General features: G+C 36.0%; 1 protein-coding gene across 10 annotated transcripts in view; it reads left to right on the forward strand.

The window, feature by feature from the left end:
• PMCA (plasma membrane calcium-transporting ATPase 3) overlaps positions 1-27,096 on the forward strand; it is a 1,392,263-nt gene that overhangs the window by 336,073 nt on the left and 1,029,094 nt on the right. Inside the window, exon 1 of one of the 10 annotated variants that reach the window (XM_090412061.1) lies at positions 3,428-3,465. The exons of 8 other annotated variants lie outside the window; for them this stretch is intronic. The gene's annotated coding sequence lies outside the window, so the exon portion shown is untranslated. Of the gene's footprint in view, positions 1-3,427; positions 3,466-4,011; positions 4,132-27,096 lie in introns of those variants that run through there. One more of the 10 variants, XM_090412053.1, reaches the window with a different exon arrangement.

Below are 27,096 nucleotides of genomic sequence, written 5' to 3' on the forward strand. Positions count from 1 at the left end.
ATGGAATGGCAAGTTTAATCAGAATAAGAGAGGTAATATTTATAAAGAATCTGATAAACAAGTAAAGAAAGAGGGGATAGTCTTCTCTCCTTGGTTGTAAGGTTTTACTTACTACCAAGGACAGACTACTTCCTTTTTAACAAGGACATACTCCCTTCACATTCATTAAACAGAATGTTAAGAACTTAAGTCTAAGGCACTGACTAAATTCATAATTATGATCATCTTTTACTTTATCATATGAGGCAGTCAGGCAGTGTTATGTTTACCTTTTCCTAACCAAACTATGATATAGTTTGGTTATAAATGACATTATGAATATTCATGTATAAAAACAAAGTAGCACATTGCTGCTTGATTCAGCTCACATTCTTTTTACAAGTCAACCATAACATTTTAGTAGTGCTTCTTTATGTCAGTTAAATTTTGTTACTTTACCATAGCTTATTATTATTCAGGCCTCCATGGAGTCAAAAGACTCATCATGGGAGGTCCTTCCTAAGAAACACAAAGTCTATCATACCACTCCTTAAACTCATTGACTGTTTTCGCTCTCGCCACTCCATCAGGCAATGCATTCCATGGTTCAACCACCCTCCATGCAAAGAAACCACTCCTCACCCTCTTGCTCACAAGTCCTTTCATAACTTCCAGGGATGGCCTCTTGTCATCACTCCTTCCCGCTGTTCAACCAAGTGAAAGAACTCTCCAGTGTCAACCCTGTAACCACCTCTCAACAGTTTAAAAGTCTCGATCATATCACCCCTCCTTCTTCTATCCACCAAACTCTGCAGTCCACATTCCCTCAGCCGATCCTCATAACTATCGTTGTACAGTCCTGAAACCATCTTTGTTATGTCATATTAGTTGTTATGCCGAAACAAATAAGCTTGTGAAGTTATATGAGAGAAAGTCTGTTGCAAATTAAGCCTGTGTTGCAAGTAGATTATATTTCATAATTTTTTTCTTGGTTCTCTGCCTGGTTTATTTCTTTTGCATGGGTGAGTTTCTGAGTTAAAAAAATCTTGCCATCTCCGTACAAGCCTAATTAACTCATCTTCATTGAAAAGCCTTATAAAGGTTCCTCTCATCCTAGATGGGGGTTCAAACTTGCTCTTTTCAGTTTAGGGTAAATGTTTGTGGGGTCGCTTAAGTATCAAAGCCAAATAACTGGGAGAAGACCTCTGCATTGCCTTTCAGGAATTCAGAGAACCGACAGGTTTTTGACCTAATGTTCAATCCTCACCTTCATATGGTGCACCCTGTTGGTAGATATCTACTAGGTACTGAATGAACGAGGATGGGCTGGCAATTTGGAACTTAGCTGACCAAATTGTACTCTCTGTTGTCTTAAACCACAGATGGTACGACATGATGAGATTTCATGTTGACTGGGGCGTCACCTGGGTAAACAAGGCCCCCTCTTTAAACCAGGCAAACAGTGAAAAGTCAGCTATTGGAACAAGCTCCAAGCTCAACATCCAGAAGAAGAAAAATAAACCCAGAGTCATAAGAACTGAAGATAGGAACCATCAATATAAGAAGTATTAATGGAAAGGAAATCAAACTTGTACAAGAATTAGAAAAGATCATCTGTACATACAAGGGCAGTCTGAAAAGTTCTCAGCCTCGACCATAGATGGCAACACTATCGGCAAGATTTTTTTTTCCAAGTTGGTACATCTGTCATAACCACACGTGAAATTGCAAGTCATTCTATCAAGTAGTTTGTTTTATACAGCTTTCTGACGCAAAAGTGTTGTCTGTATCCCTTGAAATGGATAAAATTCAGTATCATGTGGCTATAAAATTCTTTGTAAAAGAAGGATTAATGGCAAAAGAAATTCATTCGAAGTTCATAAAAGTTTACGGGCACTCTTCTCCTTCATTTCCGACAATTAAGAAATGGGCTGCCGAGATTAAATGTGGCCGTACTAACCTTGAAGATGATCCACCTAAAGGATGTCCAAAAAGTGTAACAACACCAGAAATCATTGATCAAGTGCACGATATGGTATCGGATGACCGGCGAGTCAAAGTGTATGAAATTGCTGAGACTATAGACATTTTAAAAGAACGTGTAGGATATATTTTGCATGATTAATTGCAAATGAAAAAACTTTGCTTAAGATGGGTGCTGTGCTTGGTCACAGCAGATCAAAAACGCACTCATATGAAAATCTCTGAACAGTGCTTGGAGCGTTTTAACAAGAATAAAACTGATTTTGTGCATTGATTTATTACTAATGAGACTTGGAATCACCATTACACACCAGAATCCTAACAGCAATCAATACAGTGGACAGAAGCCAGTTGTTCAGCACCAAAGAAGACAAAGTCGGTTCCATCAGCAGGAAAGGTCATGGCATCGGTGTTTTGGGGATGCTAATGGCATTTTGTTTATTATCTTGAAAAGGGTAAAAGAATAACCGGGGGATATTATTCCTATCTTTTAACCAGTCTAGATGAAAAATTTGTGAGAAAAGGCCAGGTTTACAGAAGAAAAAAAATCATATTTCATCAGGACAATGCAATTGCCTACAAAGGTGTTTTGGCAATGAGAAAATTAAGGGATCTGCACTATGAAACGCTGGAACATCCACCCTACTCCCCATATTTTGCTCCCTCTGACTTCTATCTTTTCCCAAAACTAAAATTCTTCCCCGCTGGTCAGCGTTTTTCTTTGAATCAAGAGGTGATTGCAGCTGTAGAGGAGTATTTTTCAGATCTTACTGAGAACCACTACAGGAACAGGTTAATGGCGCTGGAGCATCGCTGGAATAAATGTATTAGTCTTAAGGGAGATTATGTTGAAAAATAAAAATAATTTTGAAATTATAAATCTGTTTTTTGATTGTTAGACCGAGAACTTTTCAGACCACCCTTGTAATATCCATCCTAATTTGTTCCAATTTGCGCAACAGCATTCCGTGAGGTATCCTGTCAAAAGCCTTAGCAAAATCCAGCAGTATCACTGTGTAGCCATTCTCCTTGCCCAATTCAGCTGTCACTGTATTATAAAAAGTTAATAAATTACTGAGGCAAGATCGACCTTTAATAATAATAATAATTTAAGAAGATGTGTAATAATAAATTTTGTCTTATACTTAAAGAATTATTCTGAATCCACTCCTTAACATAATCGGAAAAGACAAGGGTTCGATTTTCGACTTGACGAAGATAATCCTTATAATGGATTTTTCAAATGAAGGTGAGCGAGTCAACCCCATACGGAAGTAGTAGCGAATTTTTTTTTTTTTTTTTTTCTTTTTCCCCCTCTCTCAAGAAAACTCATCCCACATCCAGGAAATCGATCACAGTACATACGCGATTTCTAGACAAAAATACTATTAGCGAGCGGTAGATGGCGATATGTATGGATGGTAGCATGAATAGCACAATTGTGTGTAGATAAAAAATATCGTAACCGCCTAGTGGAGTACCTTACCGCGAGAGTCATTGGAGGTATCACGTAATAATAAGCATTCTTATTTACGTAGCTGAAACCAAGATAAGGATAAATATCCTCTGTCTCACACAGCTTATGATTTTATCAGCTTTTTCGTTTATAGTTTCTTTTGCATCTTATCCCGTTCAGTATTGCTGCTCATGTATATACAGTATTTGCACTAGATATTCTTGTGAAAGATCGGAATCATTTGCTACAAGTCGCCTCCTGTCATATTGAAAAATAAAATTGTATAATTCCCCCCCCCCCCGCTTACATTAGGTAGTGTTGTGTATCTCAGTATTTATAGACAGGCTACAAGAGAACACTCAAGTTCCTCAAAATGAATGCAATTAATTGTACCGAGTTAACATTACTATTTCTTGTTATATTTTTTAAAGTTGGCGAAAGGCGTACTCCAAGATTACGTGATTAGTGCCCAGTAGGAATATTAATGAGATATAAAACGTTTGTTCATTGGATAACCGACATTTATTATTACTTTTTTTTTTTTTTTTTGAAATCCCTCTGTGTGAATGTTACATGTATTGCTTCACAGATGGATTTCTTTTCCCCTATGAGCCCAACTGAACCCTTTCGTATCTGTTTAGATGATATCGTTCACTTGCAATATCCGGTCATGCAAGTTATGATTTTTGAAACTAATATATTATCATCGTTTCGTAAGCATCTTGTTTTCAGTTCAGATTTAAAATAGTAGTTTAGTGAATAAGCTAGTATGTTTAAACATAACGTAGTCCTCATTAAGCCTAAATTGTTATGAAAAACGTGTTCTTGATTTTTTCGTTAATGATTGGGCATTCGATTAGTGTAGAGAGCAGTAGTATTTCAGGGCAGTTTTATCATTTTATTTTTTTCTTTTCCCGTTTGTTGAAAAAAAAAAGTCTTCTCATTTAAAATATACGTTTCTTTTTCCCAATTGTTTATCTTGGATCGCTTCAACTTTCTTCAGCTTACCGTAGTTAAGAGGTGTGTGTGTGGGGGGGGGGGGGGATTGTGTGAAACGGTTCCAATAAACTGGATTGTAGATTAAAGTTACTGTTGTTCCCGAAAATAAAACTGGCTTATTTTTGCTACCGATTTTTTTTTAAACTTTTATTTCACATTCTGCTTTATATTCGCCATTGCGAGCTATTATAGCGTTTACAACAAGTATTTGCTTATCCTGAGAGATCCAGTGAGAAACTGGCAGTTCATAAAAATATTTCATCTTCTGGAAAAGAGTCACTTCAGTCTGAAAATCATAATCAGTGTACTTGTGGCGTGGGTGTGAAGATAATTTAAGTTAAACTAGCGTTTGCTTTTTGGGTGTATGCTGATTAATTAAAAAATGTGTCATAACTGTGTTAGTTCATCATAACCAAATTCTCTAGTAAAGATATACCAGATGGTCACAGTATTGGTTTGCCAAACCATAAGTTTTTTGATTTGGTAAACCTTGCACTCAAAAACCTATGGGTTTTTGAGTGCAAGGTGGTAACATATCATATGCTTTTAAAAAATAATTTTAGCCAATTTAGTTGAATAGTTAAGATGGTGAAAATAAAGAATTTTCCATATTCAAGAACTTAAAATTTTATTATTAACATTCATTGGTGATATTTTTAGTTTTGATGCATGTCTTATTTTACTGAACTAGTCATCAATGAAAGACTATAATTCTGATTATTTCCTTACCTGTGCTATATTTATAGCTTTGTACTGAAATATGTTTAGTAATTCGCTCTTGCTTTAGTTCTCTGGAAAAGTTCATAATTTTAAGGGCTACTCAGAATAATTCGGCCAGTTATGATGTATATATAATAAATCTTGGGTAGGACATAATTAAAAAAATATATTTTTTAATTTCAATAATTTCATTTTATTCACTTGAATAACAAAAAATTAATGTGTAAGTTTTATAACTGAATGTATAAAAATTATCAGTAGTCTTGGAAGAAAAAAAAAAGTGTAGTTAAAATTTAGGTGCTAGCATGTACATAGTGGACTGTGTACATTCTAGCACCATGTACCTTCTATAATTGTATATTGACTTTTAGAATGACAAGGGAATCATGAATTGCAAACCTTGACAGAGGGAAGGGAAATGAGAAACTCGGGCCATTCCTAGAATTAGTAGTAGTAATTATGAATTTTGTTAGAGCCTTTCTTTAGACTCTGTAGTATTTCTTAGTATTGTTGTGGTTCTTGCACTATTGAAAGGTGCATGGATGAACAAGGAAATAAGTTTTTATTTACTTTCAACTGGCCGAGAAATTTGTTTTCCAGAGGATGTTGCAAGTAGAAAGAGTGCAGGTAAACATACTGCACACAACTAATGAGTTGGTCATGTTTTGGAATATGATATTTTGTCATCGCATTATTGACATGATTCAAACTAATGAACATAAGTGGCAAGAGAAGCTAAAGGAACAAAACTGTTCATGGCTGCATGTATCAGTGACCTTGGCTTTTCTTGACCTAGTCTCTGCATATGTGTGGTGTGTGTGAGAGAGGAAGGGGAAAGTACTAAAAACTCCTATAAGTTACTTTATTTTGTTTAAACTAGGGACATTCTTATAGCTAATTGCTTCTCTGCAACATTTGATTTGTATTTTAATTCCATGAAAGAGTTTAGATTGATGTCAGTTTGAAAAGATTGTCTTTTTCATTAGCAGGTTGTAAGATTGACATTCTCTGCAGTAGAAAATGGCATCTGATTGTTAAGGGAACTGTAACAAGTGCTCTGAATGTTGTAACAGAGAAAGGGAAACATTTTGCTCTTTTAGAGATACTTGCGCTGTAGAGTTACTATTAATTATTTACGTGAAAACACAAGGAATAAGTAATACTTTTTATTTAGCTAAAGCCAAATATTTTAGTCTGAAAATTAAAGGCCATCTTCAGTGGTGGCAATAACAGTTGATTACAAGGTAGAACGCAAACAATGACTGGCACCGAAAATGGTCTATAATTTTCGGACCGAAATATTTGTCTTTATCTAAATAAATACATATTCTTTGTGTTTTCATGTAAATAAGTAATGCTAAGGGAAAGGATCTACTTGCAGAAGGATAGGTTGCATGTGAATGAGCATTGAGGTATGTATTTGGCAAGACTACTGTTTAAGCATTGGATCATTGTGAACCACAAAACTAAAATCTTCAGGAGAAGATAGCAGGTTGGCCTTGAATGTGAGAGAACTGGGGAAAAGAAGACTATATTACGTATTGGCTCACATTGGGAATTGCAATAAGGAATGCATATACAAATGTCAGTAGTATGTGGCCATAATGAAACCATATTGTCCAAAAATTATTGGTGTCAGGAAAATATAGATGACTAAGGATGGAAAGCATCATAGTAGAAATGGAGTTTTAGAGAAGGTAGGATGAATAAGTTGAGAAGTATTGCTACTGTTAGTAGAATTATGAAAAGATAATACATATTCATTGTAATTTTATTGAAAAGTATAATGACAATATAAACTTTTGCTTTCAAAACATCTCAGCTTTCAAAAGGTAAATGTTTGCCTACTTGGCTGTGAAATGGATATTCATTGTCCTTTCTTTTTATAATTTTCATTGCAAAATAGACTTGAACTTGGCCATAAGTATTATTTTCTTACCAACTGAGATTTCACACCCACACCATTGTGGTGCTTGAAGGGAATCAATAGTTTAAAATAGCTGTCAAGGCTTATCAAAAGAACTAATAAAAGGTGAATATAGGGTCTTAACATATCTTTAAAAAAAGTGTCATACCAAGGCAGTGCATCCTGAGCATTATATTTTTTGTGTGCTTTTAATCACTTAACTGAAGTTTGAAATGCAGGATATTTGTCTTTTTGATTATAAAATAACAATTTTTATTTTATAATCTTTATAATCAATATTTGATTATAAAATAACTATTTTTATTACACTGCATGCCCATGGAGTCCAAACCAGCATCCCACAGTAACCATTACTGACTTAATGCACATCCTACTTCTCCTTATGCTTGTTTGCCAACAAAGGACTATATTGTTTGCTTAGAGTGGTGAATGACTGCTTGAAACTGCTCATGAGTCATTCACCTCTCCAATTAGTTCTTATTAACCACATCTTTTAAACAGTTTCATTGGATGACCCTTGTTCTCTCCTGTCTAGATATCTATTGAAACATTTCTTTAGCATATATAAGATTCCTTTAACAACTTTGTTTTTGTCATATTCTTTTCTCTGTATATCAGCTAAACTTTGTAACCCACAAACCTTCACTCTATCTTCATAAGTAATGCTCAGCAGCCTAGTCACCACTTTGGTCGCTTGCTTCTGAATTCTTTCTATGACTTTCACATCCCTCAGGATGTGAAAGTCATGGACACAATTCATGTCTAAGTGATCCTTTTGGTTAGTTTGTCCATTTTTGCAATAAATCCTCTGAGCATTGATTCCTCTCCACTGTCACTTCCAAATCCCCTTCCAATGACCCCTTCAGTTTCTTCCAGTCTATTTTTATTTATAAAATATACAGCTTGTAGTTGTTGTTTTTTTTTTTATCCCAGAGCACATAAGTTTGACACATTGAATGGCCAGCCATTTTCTTTTGCCTCCAACAATCAGGCTGTTTAGATCATATTGTAGGAACTTTATATCATCTTTATCAACTGTTGTGCTCTATAGTTTAGTATCATTAGCAAAGAGCTGAATATTCTTCCACCTCTATTAATTTTCATTATTATTACATGTTGAATATATCTGCATATTACTTAATAATTTTTTGAAATGAAATAATCATTAAATTAAATAACTAATTTAGTAATTAGCAACATTTATTATCCTTTCTTTTCATAACTTTGCAAGTCAAAGTCTTTATAGCTGTTTTCTGCTTTTCTTTTTAAGTAACTGTTATGTGGTCACTGGATTAAATATGGGAGGGTCCCACACAACGAGTGTTATGTTATGTATTGCACCTACTTGACAACACCTACCGTACATTCCAATCTTTGACCTCTCTGTGTAAGAAAAAAACAACTTGACACTGTGTTCACCATTCTTCCATATTAATAAGGTAAAATCCCTTCAACTGAAATGCTCTTGTCATATTGGCTTGCCTTTCACCAGTCTCAACAATTTATATTCCTGCAATCCCTTCTCATTACTAATGTTTCAGATACCTGATATTGCCTTATCTCTGTCACAGAATCCTCCACAGAGTTTCCTGATGGTCATGGAAATTAAGCAACCAAATTACTGCATTGTATTCTGGGTGTGGTCTGATGAAAGCCTTAATCAAGGGATAAGGTGGTAGTTCAGTCACTGCCTTACTTTTGTTTGTCGGTGATCTCATTTCATAATCATCACTTTTAGATCCCATAATGATTATCCAGCTTGTTTGACTTTCAGGAGCATGTTCCCACCCATATAATGCACAACCATGATAAACTTTTGCATTTTGTAAGGTACAATTTTGCACTTGGAAACATCAAAATAGCAGTCCCACTCACCTAGTTTGAAGTTCTTTTTAAATCTTCCTTGATATCAGTATCACACCATATAACTTACAGAAATTTGCATCATCAGCTGACACTTTCCAAATAAAATGCTTGATGCTGTCCAGAAGAAAGCAGTCCACTTAATAGATGACTCCTATTCGACAAACTTGCTTTAGTTGCCATCACATGAATTTCTTTCTACAAAGTGTTTGTTGTAAATACTTTCATGGGTGCTGTTCCATCAGATATATATATATCAAGGATAAGGTGGTTAGCTCTATGCCACCCAGTGTGTCTATAGATGCATGTGTTCATGGGCCGGTTTGCCTATTCTGGGGGATGAAAAACCAGAGTTTTTTCTTCTTTAATTTAAGCATGTTCTGCATCTGCAGATTAATATTGAAATACATTGAAATAACATTTGAGAACACTTAACTATTTTGAAGTTGTTAGACTTCTATAGAGTCGGTGACTCATCGTTAGAGATCCACCGTCACACACACAACTTATCATACTGTGACTTGAATGAAGAGGAAAAATTCATCATAAAATACCATTACCAGAATCACTTACGTTTAATTTAAATGTCTTTATTTGTAAAATTTTCGGCTAAGTTTCATAGCCATTGTCAATACAATTATAGGAAAACACACAGAGTGAGAGAGAGAACAACAATTCAATTGAAAGTGTATGATATTATGTGCACTATCTGATTTCTTTAAAAAATTAATTCAATAAACCCAAGAACAATTTATCCTGGAAAATAGAATATAATAATTGTCTTCTTTTTTGGATATTCTCATTCTGCATCAACCAAATGGTAGTTTACGGTTCTCAGTATATGGAAAGCAACTCATACTGGTAAATATATTGGTTCTAACTCACATCATCACTCTTGTCAGAAATATGGTGTAATCAAATCTTTAGTCGATAGAGCTCATAAGAACTCTACAGATTCCCTTCTAAACAAAGAACTGTTTATTATCAGAACTCCTTATATCTTTAATGGTAATAATGCAAAAACTATTGAAGAAATAATTGGTAATTATGGCCATTGTCTTAACCTACCTCAAGAATAAATTACTAGAATTTGTATTCCATATGTTAAAGGACTTTAAGAAAAATTAGCATGAACTACTTTGACAGATTAACTTATAAGTCTCTTTCCATCCAGTTTGCAAACTTAATACCTTATCTCACCCAAAGACAAACATCCTCCTCTTTCCTATACTGGAGTTTACAAAATCCCCTGCTCTTGTGGCTTATGCTATTATGGAAAAACTGGTTGTTTGTCCATAATATCATCAATCTTGAAGAACATCAGGAATACATTTCACTTAAAGAACCCAAAAAATACGGTTTAGTAGCAGTGCATTATCTACAAAACAAGATTCTTTGGAACAAGGTGTTGCAAAAAAGTTATTTTCTTCTGGAAAGACTGTACAAGGAAAGCTGTAAAGCACACATTGTGTTGGCAATTTGGGATTTAACTGGTTGTTTGTCCATAATATCATCAATCTTGAAGAACATCAGGAATACATTTCACTTAAAGAACCCAAAAAATACGGTTTAGTAAGCAGTGCATTATCTACAAAACAAGATTCTTTGGAACAAGGTGTTGCAAAAAAGTTATTTTCTTCTGGAAAGACTGTACAAGGAAAGCTGTAAAGCACACATTCAAAACCAAAACCTGAACAAAAACAATTGCCTAAACTTTCTCAATTTTAGTAAGTTATACTGACTCATACTCACCATTCATGTGTTTCTTAATTTGTAATTAGCAAAAATAGCATATTTTTGTTTATATTTAAAACTAAATTATTTTTTTGTAATTTATTTTGGATATCCATTAATGGAGATATTCTCATGCCTTGGGATATTGCACATGATATCATGTGCTTTCAGTTGAATTGTTCTATTTTTTGTATTTTCCTATAATTGTATTTACAATGGCTATGAAACAGCCAAAAATTTTTAATAAAGATTTAAATTAGGGGTGCTTAAGGATCAAAACTGTATAACTGAGAGGAGATCTCCACTCTGACCTAATGTCCAATCCTCACCTTCTCGTGGTGCATCCTGTTAGGTATCTACCTGGATACTGAACGAACGAGGATGTGTTGGCAATTTGGGATTTAACCGACTAAATTATATTCTTATTTGCTTAAACCACAATATAAAATGATAGTGCAAGCTATGCCCCAGCTTGCAGGAAATTCTGTCAACTGGTGCGTAGCCTGGTTAACACGTTCATTGCCAAACGCGATATCGCATGATGCGAGTTCTCACCAAACTGCCGATCACGCATTATCGCGTGGACGGCGTTAACTAAATAAAAAAATAAAAAAAAGTTGGCCACCACACGAAATTCCAATTTTCAGCTTGGCAATGAACGATATCACGCAATGCGAGTTCTCACCAAACAGCTGATTACGCGTTACCGCGTGGACGTCGCTAACTAAATAAAAAAATAAAAAAAATTTGGCCACCACACGAAATTCAAATTTTCAGCTTGGCAATGAAAGTGTTAAACAAGGACCCCATTGTTTTCGAAAGGTAACCAGGGCAAACAGCAAAAAGTCAGCTACTGGAACAAATGCTGAAACACACCCTAACTCAACCTCTTAGTTCAAGATTGGTACTATCAATATAAGAAGCCTGAATCAAAGAAATGGAGCTAGCTGAGGAATTGGATAAGTACCAGATTGACATAATGAAAGAAAGACAAACTGGTGATCTTTCTGAGCAATAAATATAAAATGTTATATTCAGGCAACAACAATCAAGGAAAAGGAGTAGCTGTAGTATCATCAAATTCCTGCCATATACTCTCAAGAGGTGTACAGGATATGATAGTACTACATGAAAAATTTACATCATTACTACCTTCCTATCTACAATTTTCCTCCAAATCAGTCTGTTACTTGTCAAGACTCCAACATTATCAGATCTTATATTTCTATCATCTAAGGCATTTTGTACCGTATCAATCCACCTATATCTTGGTCTTTCTCTGGGTCGTTTTGCTGCCAACCTGGCAGAGAACACTTGTTTTGCCCATCTTTCCTCGCCCATTCTGTTTAAGTGACCATACCACCCGAGATTAGCTCTGCTAATGCATTCCTGGATGCTGACAATGTCAAGTTCTTTCCTAATATCCTCATTTTTAATATGATATTGCCATTGATGCCATCTGTTCACGCCTATAATCTTTCTCAGGACTTTCATCTCTGCGGTCTCTAGTCTTTGGTCAATTATTTTACTTCTGACCCAGCTCTCAGATCCATGAGTTAAAACTGGTTTGAACACTGTGTTGTATACAGCTAATTTAGTGTTCTGACTAATTTCTCTCTTATTCCATATGAATTTATTCAATTGACTTCCTACCATACCGACTTTGTTGATTCTGTTGTCTATTTCTATATTTAATATAGAAATATTAAATATAGAAATGGACACTAGAAGTTAAAAGATGCAGTGAAGGAAAGGAAGAAAGCATATTGAAAGTTCTTTGCGAATAATTCTGCTTGTGCTCTTCGAGAATTCAGAGACAAATGTAAGAAAGCTAAACACTGTGTAAAACTTATTTAAACCAGAGTCATGGGAATACTTTGGTAAGAACATCGAAACATCAAAAATGTGACAAGATATTCTGGAGATTGTTGAAAAAGTTCAGAAATGGAGAAAAGAGTTCTGTAAAAGGAAATTGAGATAAAGGTGACATGAAAACTGAAAAAAAAAGATATCCTTGATGTAAGGAGTAATTACTTTGAAAAATTGCTAAATGAAACAAGCATTGATGACAGCATGGTGGTAAAAAAAAAAAAAATGCAATCAGGAATACATATCCATACTTGAAGTAGAAAAAGCAATCAATAAACTGAAATGTGGAAAGGCAGCTGGAGCAGATGATATTTGACCAGAAATTCTCAAGTATGGAGACATAAAAGTCTTACAGTGGCTACCCTACATAGTTCAGAAGTCCTGGACAGAGGGATGAATTTCAGATGATTGGAGTAGGGCTCTCATGTACAAAAAAAAGGGAAATAAAACTGAATGTGATAATTACAGGGATATTTCCCTACTTAGTGTTGCTGGTAAGATTTATGCAAGTATACTTGAGAAACAGTTGAGAAGGATTGTGGAAGGGAAGCTTGGTGAAGAACAAGCTGGATTAATGCCTAATGAACTGTCAGGATCAGATTTTCACTTTATGATATAGTTGAGAAATCATGGGGAATATAACAAAGATCTGTATTTAAGTTTTGTACACCTGCCAAATGCATATGACATGGTGCAAAGAGAAAAGCTATTCAAAACACTACAGGTGTATAGTGTCAATGTGACATTATATCAGGCAATACTTAAGCCTTTATTTGAGTTGTAAGTCAGCAGTTACAATTGAAGGAAGTACATGAAGATGTTTTAATGTTAAAACTGGTGTCACGCAAGGATGTACATTATCTCGTCTTTTATATATTATCTATATGGATCAAACTATGAACGAAAGTGGTATTAAACCTAAACATACAAACTTATTGTTTTAATACTGACCATATGTAATGCGTACAAACATCTTACATTCTTTGCCTACCAGTTTCACTAACAAACTGTCTAGCTTTTTCAAGGCATTGACGGAAAAGCATAAAAAAACTAGCAAATGCAAATTGAAAGGAACATAAAAACGTAAACAATCTAGTAGCTAAGATTACATGTTCACGTGACAGAGACTGAGAGGACTTATTGTTCTTATTCATTAGCACGCATGCATCTTTGTTGTAAACGCTTAATGTGATTACTGCCTCAATGTAGTTCAGATGGATTTAGAGAGAGGATTAGGTTTTTTCACGAACTGTTCAGAATAGTACATTGATTTCTGTTAAGGTTTCCGCCGGTTATTAACACTATTGTGGCTTCCTTGAATAAACGATGTCGGTAGTTATCATCCAAATATGGCATGGAGCTGTTTTGCCACTCTATCGTGTGGTTAGACATACAGAAATGATGTGCTAACTGGCTAGCACATCGTTTACTGAGTCCATCAAAAAAATGTATACACACTTCTGTAAAAGAAAAACCTGCATTAAAATCATAATACTAAATTTATACAGACATCAAGGGATGAATACAAGTTACCCTTGACTTCTACAATTACATGAGGTGCTCAAAGTGGTTACCATTAGTGTCCAGACACTTATTGTTATGGTGAACTACTGGTTGGGCAACATTGGCCAAAGTGTCCAGTGGGATTGCTGCACATGCCATTTCAATTTCTTTCTGAAAGTCCACTGGTTTTCTACAAAACACTACATCCTTTATAGTCTCCTATAGGTAGAAGTCCAAGGGTCTTAAATCAGGAGAACATGGGGGGAGGACTCAACTGCACCGCTTTGTCCTATCCATTGTCCCTGTTAGCTCTCACATCTCGGTGGTAGTGGTGGTGTGCCATCTTGTTGGTTGATAAATTGATCATTCTCATAAAGTGCATGAATGGCAGGTAAAATGGATGTGCATAGCATGTCTTGGTACACTTGACCAGTAACAGTACCTTCAAAGAAGAATGGTCCAATTAAGCCCCTAGATAACAAACCAGACATTGAACCCCTGTAAATTGACTGCCTTGTTCACACAAATGCCTGGATTTTCTGGACCCCATTAAACACAATTATGCCTATTCATTGTTCCATTAAGCTTAAATTGTGCTTCATCAAACTAAACCATCTTCCTCACAAACTTTTCATTCTCATCTACCATGTGTTGAAACCACTCGCAATACTGCATTCTTCGATCAGGATTGTCTTCATTCATTGTATGTAATAATCATGGGATGTAAACTTTCCATTTTGCTGCTTTAGGAATGCACTGTATGCTTGCACTGCTAACTCCTGTCTCACTTGCACATTATGTGGTAGACTTCTGTGGCGAGCGTGTAAACTTACTATAGCCAAAGAAGCAGGACTTGTTGCTGTGCGAGGCCTTCCGGATCTTCCTTTGTGCGCATCACACACGGTACCATGGGTCTCAAACTTATCACAAATATGTGCAGTTGTCAGGCGTGTTGGAGGTTGTGTTGCAAACTCATGCCTCCATTGTCGTTGAACTTCACCAACATTCTCAAATTTGAAATACCACTTTAAAATGGTCTTGCGTTCCTCGAATGACAATTGTGCCTCAGCCATTTTGTTTGACTGTCCTACTGGTCACGTGTTGATGCTAATATTCATGTGAGTAACAACATTTTTTGAGAGAACATCATACTACACATTGCTACCATAATTCGATCCAACTTCGAAAAAAGTCTATAAAACTTACAATAGCTTACTTTAACGTACATCTGATAAAGTGTGTATACATTTTTTTGATGGACTCTGTATTACAGATTCTGTTTTACATTGAGAGCCAGTCAAACAAGATGGCACCTCAGGTAAAAAGCTTCTTGGACAATTACCCCCCCCCCCCCCACCCACACACACATCCCCCCCCACAACACATGCACATAACTTTTTGTTCTTTCAGCAGCCAATTTTCTGAAATGATCAATAAATGTGATTTCATTTTGTTAATACACAAAGGAGATTCCTAACACTCTTTGTACTTCATAAGCTTTGTAATTTAAATAACACTAGATGAAAATAAGTGATTTATTTATTGAGCTTGTTAATATTTTGCTAGATTTTCAACTAGCATCTTCATGTCATGAAAATTACAGATGCGGTGAACACATTTGCACTTAGTGTTCAGCACTCATAGTTGTAGAAATAATTCAAACCTGTAACTGTAAAGGCAGCTACAGTCATACCTTGATTAATGAAAAGATGCATTTCACAAAATTACTTTGTTAAGCGAAACTTCATTCTCAGAGGTAAAAAAACTATGGCCATAATAGGGATATGTTCATACATAAAGAAAATGAAAGGCTTTTTCTTTTCAAAAAAGAAAAGTTTTATTAAATAAAGTCAATATTACATACCTAACAAAGATAAAATCACAACATTTTAAAATACAAATCTAAAGTTGATTGTTTATGCTTTTTCTCTTTCATTTAACAATTGCCTATATGGATTTATTGCATTTAACACTGATCGCTTAACAATAACACTTCTTGCTAAATCAGGATCATTTTCACTTAAAAAATTTTAAATGTTTTAAATGTCATTCAAGCATCATTTTAAATCTTTGGTTGCTAACATTTTTCCGTTAGGAACTTTAATTTCATCTTCATTTTCTTTGGCTACGTTGCTAGCAAGTTTTTCTAAATCTTCTACTTGAAAAACCATCATCTTCTGCATTTAATAAATTTCCTACATCCTCTTCGACATTTTCAAAACCTATTGATTGAGCCATCTGGATAACTTCATTTCTAATCTCTTGAATGTTATTTTCTTCTTCTAGTACAACTTCTAACCATAATTTGCGCCAAACTCCATATAAGTATTCCTGAGTGACTTCTTTCCAAGAGCTATTAATGTTTTCAATTTCATCTTTAATTGTGTAGTTTTTCCAAAAAGTTTTAATTGACATTTGCTCTTTATCTTCTAGTTCAATTAAATTGCTTAATGTACCATGCAGATAATAAGCTTTAGATGTTGCTATTACTCCCTGATTTATCAGTTGAATCAGGAAAGTTGTGTTTGCTGGCAGAAAGATGCATGTGTCTAATGTACTGTTAAGATCAGTAGGATGTCCCAGAGCATTGTCCAACAACAAAAGAGCTTTTTCTTCAAAATTATTTATTTGACAATACCGTTTCACTTCTGGACAAAAATGGTTAACAAACCAATCAGTAAATAACTCCTTGGTAATCCACGCATTTCTATTAGCTTTCCATATTACAGGTAAATTCGTTTTTATGTTACCTTTTAATGCCCTCGGATTTTTCGAATGGTAAACTAATAACAGTTTTAATTTAAAATCGCCAGAGGCATTTGATCCAAAGAGTAATGTTAAACGGTCTTTGGCTGCTTTAAACCTAGCTGCTGATTTTTTTTTTTCTTCAATAGAAATGAAGCATTTTGATGGTAGCCATTTCCAGAACAAACTGCTTTCGTCAACATTGAACACCAAATTTGGTGAAATATTTTCACGTTCATTTATTTCCTGTTTTTTTTTTTTTTTTTTTTCTCTGGAAACTTATTCACAGCTTCAATATCTGCACTTGCAGCTTCTCCTGATAATTTTACACTATGAATTCTGGGCTGTTTTTTAAATTTCTTAAACCAACCATGAGAAGCAGCAAAATTTTCTGCAATTTCTTCAGTTTGTTTAGATTTCAAGTGATTAAACAAAAATGATGCTTTTTCTTGAATCACCATTTGAGTTAAAGGCATATGACGTTGTGACATATCATCTATCCACAAACTTAACATTTTCTGCAATTGTTCTAAAATTGGACTCCTTAAGCAAGTTAATTTTGCTGCTGTAACATCTGTACAATTCTGAGCAGAAAATTTTTTTATTTTTTCTGATTGACTAAGTATGGTTGTTAAAGTTGACTGCGGTAATCCTAAAGAATGTGCCACATCGGATTTTCTTTCACCCCTTTCAACACGTACGATATTTAATTTAGTTTCTAAAGAAATTCCTTTTCTTTTCCTTGATTCTGACATTTTAACTAAATATTAATATTTACAAAATCTACAATAATGCTATCAGAGAACATACATCATTTATTGCAATGCACCACACTGAAACCCACCCTATGACGTGTAAGCAACGACTAAATTACGTGGATGATGTACAAAAACTGTTAAAACAGGCACACCCACAGCTCGGGAGTACATGACGAGTCACGTCGTTCGCCAGTCAGATGATTGCTGGGCGTTGACCTTAAAATTTTAATATTTTTATCTAAAATGGGGCTTGAAATTGTGGACTTTGTTATATTGGGGCTTTGTTACCAGAGATCACGTTACCCAAGGTATGACTGTAATGCACTAAATAGGTTCCCTCGGCAGCTGATATAAATGATGTTAATTTAGAAAAGTCAGGCTAAATGTGGTCTTAGAGTGAGTCTCCATATCTGTTATTAATACAGATATATTTGCTGAGGATGTGAGAGTGTTTCATAGCTGATTCTGCACAATCTTCCAGCCTATAATGACTACTGTGCCGCACAGCTGTTTGTCCACTTAATTCTGTTTGAAGAAATGCCTAGAACATGGCATGCCAGTCCTACCTTGCTGTATTGGTGATCATAGATATAGTTTTTATGTTCAAAGCAAATGTTAACATAACTACCAGTCTGTTCAAAGCAGGCACAAGGAACTTGATGCACTCCACAATGTGCAAGAGGCTGAAGCTGATCATTAGAATAATGTTAGTTGGATGCGGTTAGAAAGTGGTATGGAGATTATATTTTCAGAGCACTAAATTTAACTATCTTTTCTAAGTACCTGAACAGAAGAGATGAGAACAGTTTTGCTATGATTTTGTGTGTTAGTTTAATTAAAACCTAATTTCATTTTATGTTTTTAGCCTAGCTGTTACAAAAGGGCAGCTCAGTTGCCAAAATAGCTTATCCTTTTTTCCAACTTTAATCTATATACAATGTGTGGCTATTAAATAATGAGAATGGTGCTGGATAGTAAGATCCCTGGGCCTGAAGGCATGCAACTGGGGAAGAACTGAGGGCTTCCACAAGTGAACTAGTTTTTATGACGTGTCCAGGTCAAACCCGGAAGGAAGCTTGGTCATGGATGTTGCTGGTTGGAAAAGGGAGGCTCCCTGTTTCACAAAAAACCACAGGATTGGAACTTGGAATGCTAGTAGTATGAACCAAGATAAACTGGAAATAATAAAGATGGAAATGGAGTGCAAGAAGCTGGATATATTGGGAATAAGTGAACTTAGATGGACCAGAATGGGCCATTTTCAGTCAGAGGACTATATGGTGTATTACTCAGGACATGAGAAGTCGAAAAAAATGGAGTATCTTTCTTACTCAGGAAAAAGATGGCTAGGTATGTATTGGGTTATAATCCAGTGAGTGACAGAATTATTTCTTTCAGAGTGAGTGGACATCCAATGAATATGACCATCATTCAGGTTTATGCACCTACTACAGAGGCATCAGAAGAAGACATTGAAGAATTTTATGGCAAGTTACAAGAAGTGATAGATGCAGCACCAAAGTGAGATTTATGGCTACTTATTGGAGATTGGAATGTAAAAGTGGGAGAGACTGAGAAACAAGGAATAACAGGTCATTTTGGTTTAGGTATTCGTAACAGTGCAGGGAAGAGACTAGTTGAGTTTTGTGCAGAGAATTCTTTGTTTGTTGCTAACACCTGTTTTAAACAGCACAAAAGAATATTGTACACATGGGTAACACCTGATGGATAACACAGAAATCATATTGACTATATACTTGGACAAAGAAGATGGAGAAGTGCAATTCAGTCTGTCAGGACTTTTCCAGGTGCAGACTGTGGAACAGACCATGAGTTATTAGTGGCTACGATACATGTGAAACTACGGAAACTGAAAATATCACAAATATCTATCAGATATGATCTTGGAAACATACCAGCTGAATACAATATTAGCATACAGAACAGATACAACATAAAAAGACTGGAACCATTCATGAAGAGAGAAATGCCAGATGAACGGGCAGGATTTCGAAAAGGCAGAGGAACGAGATCAAATTGCCAATGTGAGATGGATAAGAGAAAGAGCACAGGAATATCAAAAGAAATGTCTCCCTTTGTTTCCTTGACTATAGCAAGGCTTTTGACTCTGGATCATGTGAAACTGTGGAATGTGTTGAGAACAATGGGAATCCCAGAGCATTTCATTATCCTTCTGAGAATCTTTATTATGAACAAGAAGCTACTGTCCGAACAGACCTTGGAGAAACTGAGTATTTTACAATAGGTAAAGGGGTGCGACAGGGATGTATTTTATTTCCGTAACTGTTTAACTTGTACAGCGAATACATTTTAAGAATGGCAGGACTGGAGGTGTCTTCAGTTGGAATTAAAATTGGGTAGAAAAAATATTAATAATTTGAGGTATGCAGATGATACCACCTTGCTAGCAGAATGCAAAGAAGATTTGAAGGAACTTATTATGAAAGTGAAAGAAGAAAGTGCTAAATATGGTCTTAAACTTAACCTCAAAAAGGCAAAAGTTATGGCAACATGTGAACTTAATGATTTTGAAGTAGATGGGGAGAAAATGGAAGCAGTTAACAATTTTGTGTTCCTAGGATCCCGAATTAATAAAGATGGTTATTGTACTGAAGTTAGAAGAAGAAGATTATTACTCGGAAAAAATGCAATGACAAATTTAAGCAAGATCTTTAAAGATATTAGCCTCGCAACAAAATTCAGAATCGTGAAAGCAATGGTATTCCCTGTGGTGCTGTATGGATGTAAAAGTTGGACCCTGAGAAAGAGTGAAAGAAGGAAGATAGATGCATTTGAATTATGGGTTTGGAGACGCTTACTAAGAATACCATGGACTGCAAAGCAAACCAATAAATCAGTGAAAGACAGAATAAAGCCAGATTGCTCCCTTGAAGCAATGATCATCAAGCAAAAAGTGTCATACTTCGGACATATTATGCAAGCAAATGCCAGTCTAGAGAAGATGATAATGCTTACTAAAGTTGATGGAAGCAGGAGAAGAGGAAGACCAAGAATTAGATGGGTAAATGGAGTTATAGAAGCAACTGAACTGCACTTGGAGGTTCTGAAAGACATGGTCAGGGACAGATCGGAATGGAGAGTGTATGTTCGTGGAGTCGCCAGGAGTCAGAAACGACTCGATGGATCATAACACACACACAACTTAATTGTTATCCCCTTCAACATACTCCCCTCCTCTATCTATACACCATTGCATACGAATTATCCATTGTTGGAAGCAGTGCTGCAAGTCATCAGGTGTTATCTGCTTCAGTAGCGCTGTCGTTTTCTCCTTTACCTCATCCACTGTCTGAAAATGGATGCCTTTCAATGCAGATTTCAACTTTGGAAAAAGGTAACAGTCGCATGGAGCTAAGTCTGGTGAGCAAGGTGGATGGTCCAACACTGGGATCTTCTTATCAGCCAGATACTGCTTTACAGACAGTGCACTGTGGGCTGGAGCATTATCCTGATGGAGAATCCAAGTGTTATTCTTCCACAGATCAGGTCTCTTCTTCCTCACTCGTTTTCTCAGCTTGGCCAGAATCTCATGGTAATAATGTTGGTTAACTGTCTGACCCTCTGGTACCCATTCAACCATTACCATACCATTGATATATTAAAAAAAAAAAAAAAAGATCAACATTGCCATCACATCAGTTTTGACTTGCTCATTCTCAGTGATGTGGGAGTTTTTCAGTGCACTGATTGTCTCTTTGTTTCTGAATCATACTGGAAAAACCACATCTCATCACATGTGATGGTATTCTCCTGCAAGTCCAGCTCCACTGTCAGCCGTTCCATGATGTCAGTGCAAATTTTAATTCCAGCAGAACGACTTCACATGTATTTCTTTTATAACTGACTGCGAGCGACAGCGAACAATGCTTACCTCGACTGCTTCTAGAACCTTCAACGTCATTCATAGAGCAAGCGCATCCCACTGCTACGAGTACACGATTCACAGCACACCGTCTCGTTATTTAATAGCCACACCTTGTATTTAAAACTGTAATAAAAATCTTAACCTGAGTGATTCAGAATACAGCTTTGATATTATTTCATTGTTCACTGTCCCCCCCCCCCCAATTTCTATATGGAATTTTTAGAAAATCATGCATTCAACATGGCTACACATAAGTTCAGAGTTTGACCTCATAGCTTAGACACATTAGATACATTTTCAGTGCACTTAAACTGCTAAAATGAAAAATCGCTATGGAAAGAAACTACTGTTAAGAGCTACCCCTCTTTCCTAGACATGCTAGGTACAGACCTACCACATGGTTTGTTATCCTTTTCTGTTTATTGGGAAACTCACACACTGGAAGGTATTTGCATAATTAATAGCATCATCACCATCCCAACAATATTGCATCCTCAAAAACATACCACCATGGTTTATATGTACTACTGATACATCTCTTTCTACTGAACTCCTCCCTATGTGGCACCTTTTCAGGTCAGAGGGATTCTCAGTAATAGTACTGGCCCTTTTCTTACTCTTTTTCTTTGCTTTTCTTCCCATATTCTTCACTCTACTTCTGAGTCTTTTTTACTTTCCTTTCTTCCAGATCACCATCACTAGGATCCAGTGCCTTGCAACGTTTGCTTTGCTATGTGGTGTGCCCCTGGACATCCAGAAAGGAGAATCCTGGTAGTCTTTCACTACTTTAGCCTCTGCTTCAATAAGATAGGAGGTCCAGGATTGTTCGCCAGAATCAGTCAGCCAGTGGGCTTGCCTGAAAGGATCAACATTGTTGTAGTAAGTCTCTCATCCCATAGTTTGGGGTTAGGACCTAAGGCTTTCTGTGGTGTTGGGCTAGCATCCAGGGTAGCCCTGGCATTCCAGTAATGAATGCAGTTATTGCTTGCCAGAGAGTGGGCATCCATGGTGGGTGGGGAATTCTGGTGCAGAATCAAAAACTTTTTATCATGAATTCTTCATCCTCAGATGCCCCAAAAGTTCTGTTACCAAATGCTGTAGATACAGCATTTGGTAACAGAAGAAAAGATATATGATACCAATACAAATGTACCAGTGTTTTTGATCATCCACACAACAGGTGAAAAGCCAAGAGGGATGATGTCACCCTTTTTCATTCAAAAGGGTTTAGAAGGGCTGGCAGGATCTCTCAGAACTGTTGAGGTGATATCATTCTAGTGATATTGTGGAAACATCATACTAGCAATATGCTGAGAAACTGCTGAGAGCAACATCAGTGGAATACCAATCACAGTAAACAGTAACATCTCATAAAACACTTAATTCTTATAGAGGAGTGATATTAGAATAGGATCTCATTGATGTTCCTGTTGATATGTTCAGAGTGTAAAGATCAAGGAGTGATGGGTGTGAGGTGTATCCTGATAGGTAGGGATGGTCACCTGATTCTGATCAGGAATGTCATCCTTGCTTTTGATACACCTAAGCTTGGACAGACATCTTTAAAAGCAAGGTATCTCAACTGTCCTGTTAGACTCTACATCCCTAATCCACTAAGATGCTTTAAATATAAGAAATATGAGCATACCCAAACTGCCTGTCGTGGCTCTACTACCTGTGCCTGATGTGGTAGTAAAAAGCATGATAAAAAATCTTCTCTGCAAAGAAAGCTAAATGTGTCAGTTGTTAGTGGGATCACCCAGCTTACTCCAGTGCTTGTCAGAAGTGAAAAGATGAAAAAGAAATACAAAAAATCAAAATAGAGCAAAATATATATCAGGATGCAATCTATATCAGGATCCTCTTATGCTGAGAAGGTGGCAGTAAAGCAAATATCAGCAGCATCTCAAACACATCTATTCCACCATACCTGAACTTTATGATTGTGAGTGCTTCTGTGTTGAGTGCATCAATTACATGATCTACGGTCCAACTCCAGAAACAACTCCCAAAATGGTTCCATTTAATGAGAACGCACTGGTCAAAACAATTGCTATCAAAGTTAACTCAATCACTGAACAATTTTCACTATAAGCAATGCTCTATATGTTGATGACTTCATAGTTTACTGTCACTCGTAACATGAGGTTAATTGAAAGACATCTTCAGCAAGCAATTGATCATGTCTCTATTGGCTTTTAGTAATAGGTTCAGGTTTTCAGTAGAAAAAAGTGTGTACACTTCTGTCGAAAATGCGCTCTTCACCCAGATCTTGCAGTAAGAATGGGACAGATTCTAGTAGCAACAGAAACCAAGTTCTTGGGACTCATCTTTGACAGAAAACTTATTCCTCGTATTCATCAACTGAGAGAAAAGTGCAAGAGAGCATTGAATCTCCTTTGCACTCTATCCTCTATTAAATGAGTTGTGAATTGATCTCCATTGCTTCATCTTTATTGTGCACTTATACATTCACATCTGGATTATGGATGTCAATGGTTCTGTAAGGTAGAATAAGCTTCAGTGGTTTGATCTTATCCAAGATCAGGTTATATGGATAGCTACTGGTGCCTTTTGCACATTGCCTGCTCAATCTTTGTTGAAGCAAATGAACTGGCTCTATCACTTAGGTGGAAACAGTTGTCTCTTAATTGTGCCCTAAAAATAGTCTCTTTTTCTGTGTTGAGAAGCTCAATATTACACACATCAGATTACCTTATGTTCTTTTAGTATGCATATTAAAGAGACTATGCAAGCTGTTAGTATGAATGTTGACAACATTGCCTGTACAACAGCATTCCTGCATGGCAGATTTGCTCTCTATCCTTCAACCTCTCACTTTCGCAACTGCAGAAATCTTATGCTTCATCATCTGCTTACCTGCAATTGTTTAATGAACACAGAGCAACCCACTGTGATTTGTAGCTCATCTATACTTGATAGTTCAAGAACTGACACTTCTATTGTCTGTGCTTCCTCAGATTACTTTCTCCAGTCAGATCATAACTGATTGCAGTAATTTATACAGCAGAGTTGCATGCCATTCAGCTAGTACTTGTGCATATAAAAGAAAACTACTACCAAAAATGTGTAATTTATACAGATGCATTGGGTTCTTTACAGGCTATGTCCTTTCCTATGTGTAATCTACATCTAGTACTCTGTGATGTGTTACACCTGTTTTACAAAATGAAAATCCTTAATTTTGATGTTCGGTTGTGCTGGATTCCCAGTTACATGAAATTAAGGGCAATGAAACTGCAGATGCAGCCACTAGATCAGCTCATACTTTTTCCATGTACTGTTTGACAGTACCATACACAGACTACAGACAGTTTATAAGGTCAAAGTTAATTGCCCAGTGACAGCCATCATGGCAAGAATTAACTGACAAATTACATGATATCATGCCAAATTATGCATTGGCAATCCAGTCAATGCAGAAACAAAAGAGAGGAAGTTTTTCTTGCTAGGCTTTAAATATGTCGCAGTCATCTCTCATATTCTTATTTACTGAGGGCTGATGACCCACCTATGTGTGAAAAATGCAACAAGCATCTTACCATTTGTCATATTCCGGTGGAGTGCCAGCACTTCACACGAGAGAAGTGAAATTTTTACCTATCTGAGTCAGGTAGACATTATCAGACTCAAATTGCATGATGTGTTTAATTAACTTTTTGCAAAGAATTAATCTGTACGAACAATTTGATTATACATTTTATTTATGTAAATACTGCATTGTTTAACTTAATTTTTGCACCTGCATATATTATTTACTAATTTATCTCTATTTACTAATACCTTTGCTATAACCTTTGCTATGGTGCAGTTTGACCTTTGCTGTCCTTGTACCAATAAATCAACCAATCAATTGAACTTGGCATTTTTAGCCAATAGCTGCAACTCTTATAAGATAGATAAATGCATTACAGCAATTACAGCATGCAGGATTTTATAAATAACAATGTACTCATGAAACTATTATCATTATATGGATATCTCCATGGAGTCAAAATCATTGTAGGAGACACACTAACCATTATTTACACAATGTCTGTCATGCCTCTCCTGAAACTCATTCACTGTTGAGGGTACTCACAACTACCTCTAGCAATCCATTTCACTCATTCACCACTCTCCCCACACTATACAATTTCCGGGGGGGGGGTGACTCCTTATTCTCTCCCTGCTCGTCATGAAAATTACTTTTGTGTCAGTCTTAATAGAATCCCATTAGTAACTTATAAGCATCCTTCTCTTTGCTTATTAATGAAACCCTTCAACCCATACACCTTCAATTTCTCCATACACACACTTGTGGGAGCATTCCACACACCTGTCACCACCTTAGTCACTCATCTCTGAATTTTCTTCACCACTGCCTGATCCCAAAGAAAAGGTGACCAAATCTAAGCAAAAGTTACCTGCAAAAGATGCAGGCAACTCAATCATATAAAGAGAGATAATATCCTTCCCCCAATCTTTATATGTCAATGTGTTCTTCAATGCCCAAGTAATCCTTGGAGCTATTTTTTCAGGTTTTGCAATATGTTTTCTGAACTTTAACTCTGTCTACCATCATCCCCAAATCCCTAGCCTCATCAATCACTGCAATCCTGTACCATCAATGTGATATGCAGTATGTAATCTTTTCATCTTGAAGTGCATAACTTCTATTTTGCAACATTAAATTGACAACCATTTTCCTTTGACAACAATGCCAATTTATTTAAATCATTCTGCAGGATATCTACACCAATTTTATCCTTGTCCTCCCAATGTTTTTCATCATCAACAAACATTTATCCCCTTGTCTCACTACTGTCCTGTAGATTTTGCCTTGTAGATTGATCAGCATTCTCTCATCACATAACACTCCAGCCATCTTGCCCCAGTTCCTCCATCCAGCTTGTATCTTGCATCCCACTTCCTTTTCAGCCTCTCCATTCTCTTTCACTATGAACCTAAGCATCTACGGTGTCTAACCTTCCTGGTGACATTTCCTTCCAGCTCCAGATCTGTCTCCTGGCTGCCATCCCTTTGCAACACACATACTCTGTCTTACTTCTGCTTAGTCTCATACCTCTCTTCGAGTACTTTCCTTCATCTTTCCAGTTTATCTGCTGCTTCTCTTGATTATGCACACAGCACTATGTCATCTGCATACAACATTATCCAAGGCACATCTTCTCGTAAAAAATAATTATTAATAATATTTATAATTATTTTACTAATCACTCTACATATGTATAGCACACTTGAAGGGACTGGGATTCTTATGAACTTGGGGAATACCCAATTATTTTATTATTTACCCAGCGAAAAAACCGTATTTCAGATTAGAAAGGATTATAAAATATCTTGAATTACTCAGGAAATATTTCTACTATTTCCAGTAGTTGGAAATTTTAAAATTGTGAATTTTTCCTGGGAATTTTCAGAAGAAATCCTGCTTGCAAACAATACTTTTGAGAGAGAGAGAGAGCAAAGCTAGCTGAGAGATATGACATAAGACTCCAAAATCTTTGTATTCCATCATTATTGACAGCTCCTGTTCTGCATTTCTACTTTAATTTTTATTGCATTTGCTTATTTTTTATTTTTACCCTGAAATATATGCTAGTTTTTATTAGTAGCGAAACATCTTGAA

This window comes from Typopeltis vanoorti, chromosome 2 (genome assembly GCF_054136105.1).
Source record: "Typopeltis vanoorti isolate ZY-2024b chromosome 2, IOZ_Tvanoo_1.0, whole genome shotgun sequence".
NCBI classification, from domain to species: domain Eukaryota; kingdom Metazoa; phylum Arthropoda; class Arachnida; order Uropygi; family Thelyphonidae; genus Typopeltis; species Typopeltis vanoorti.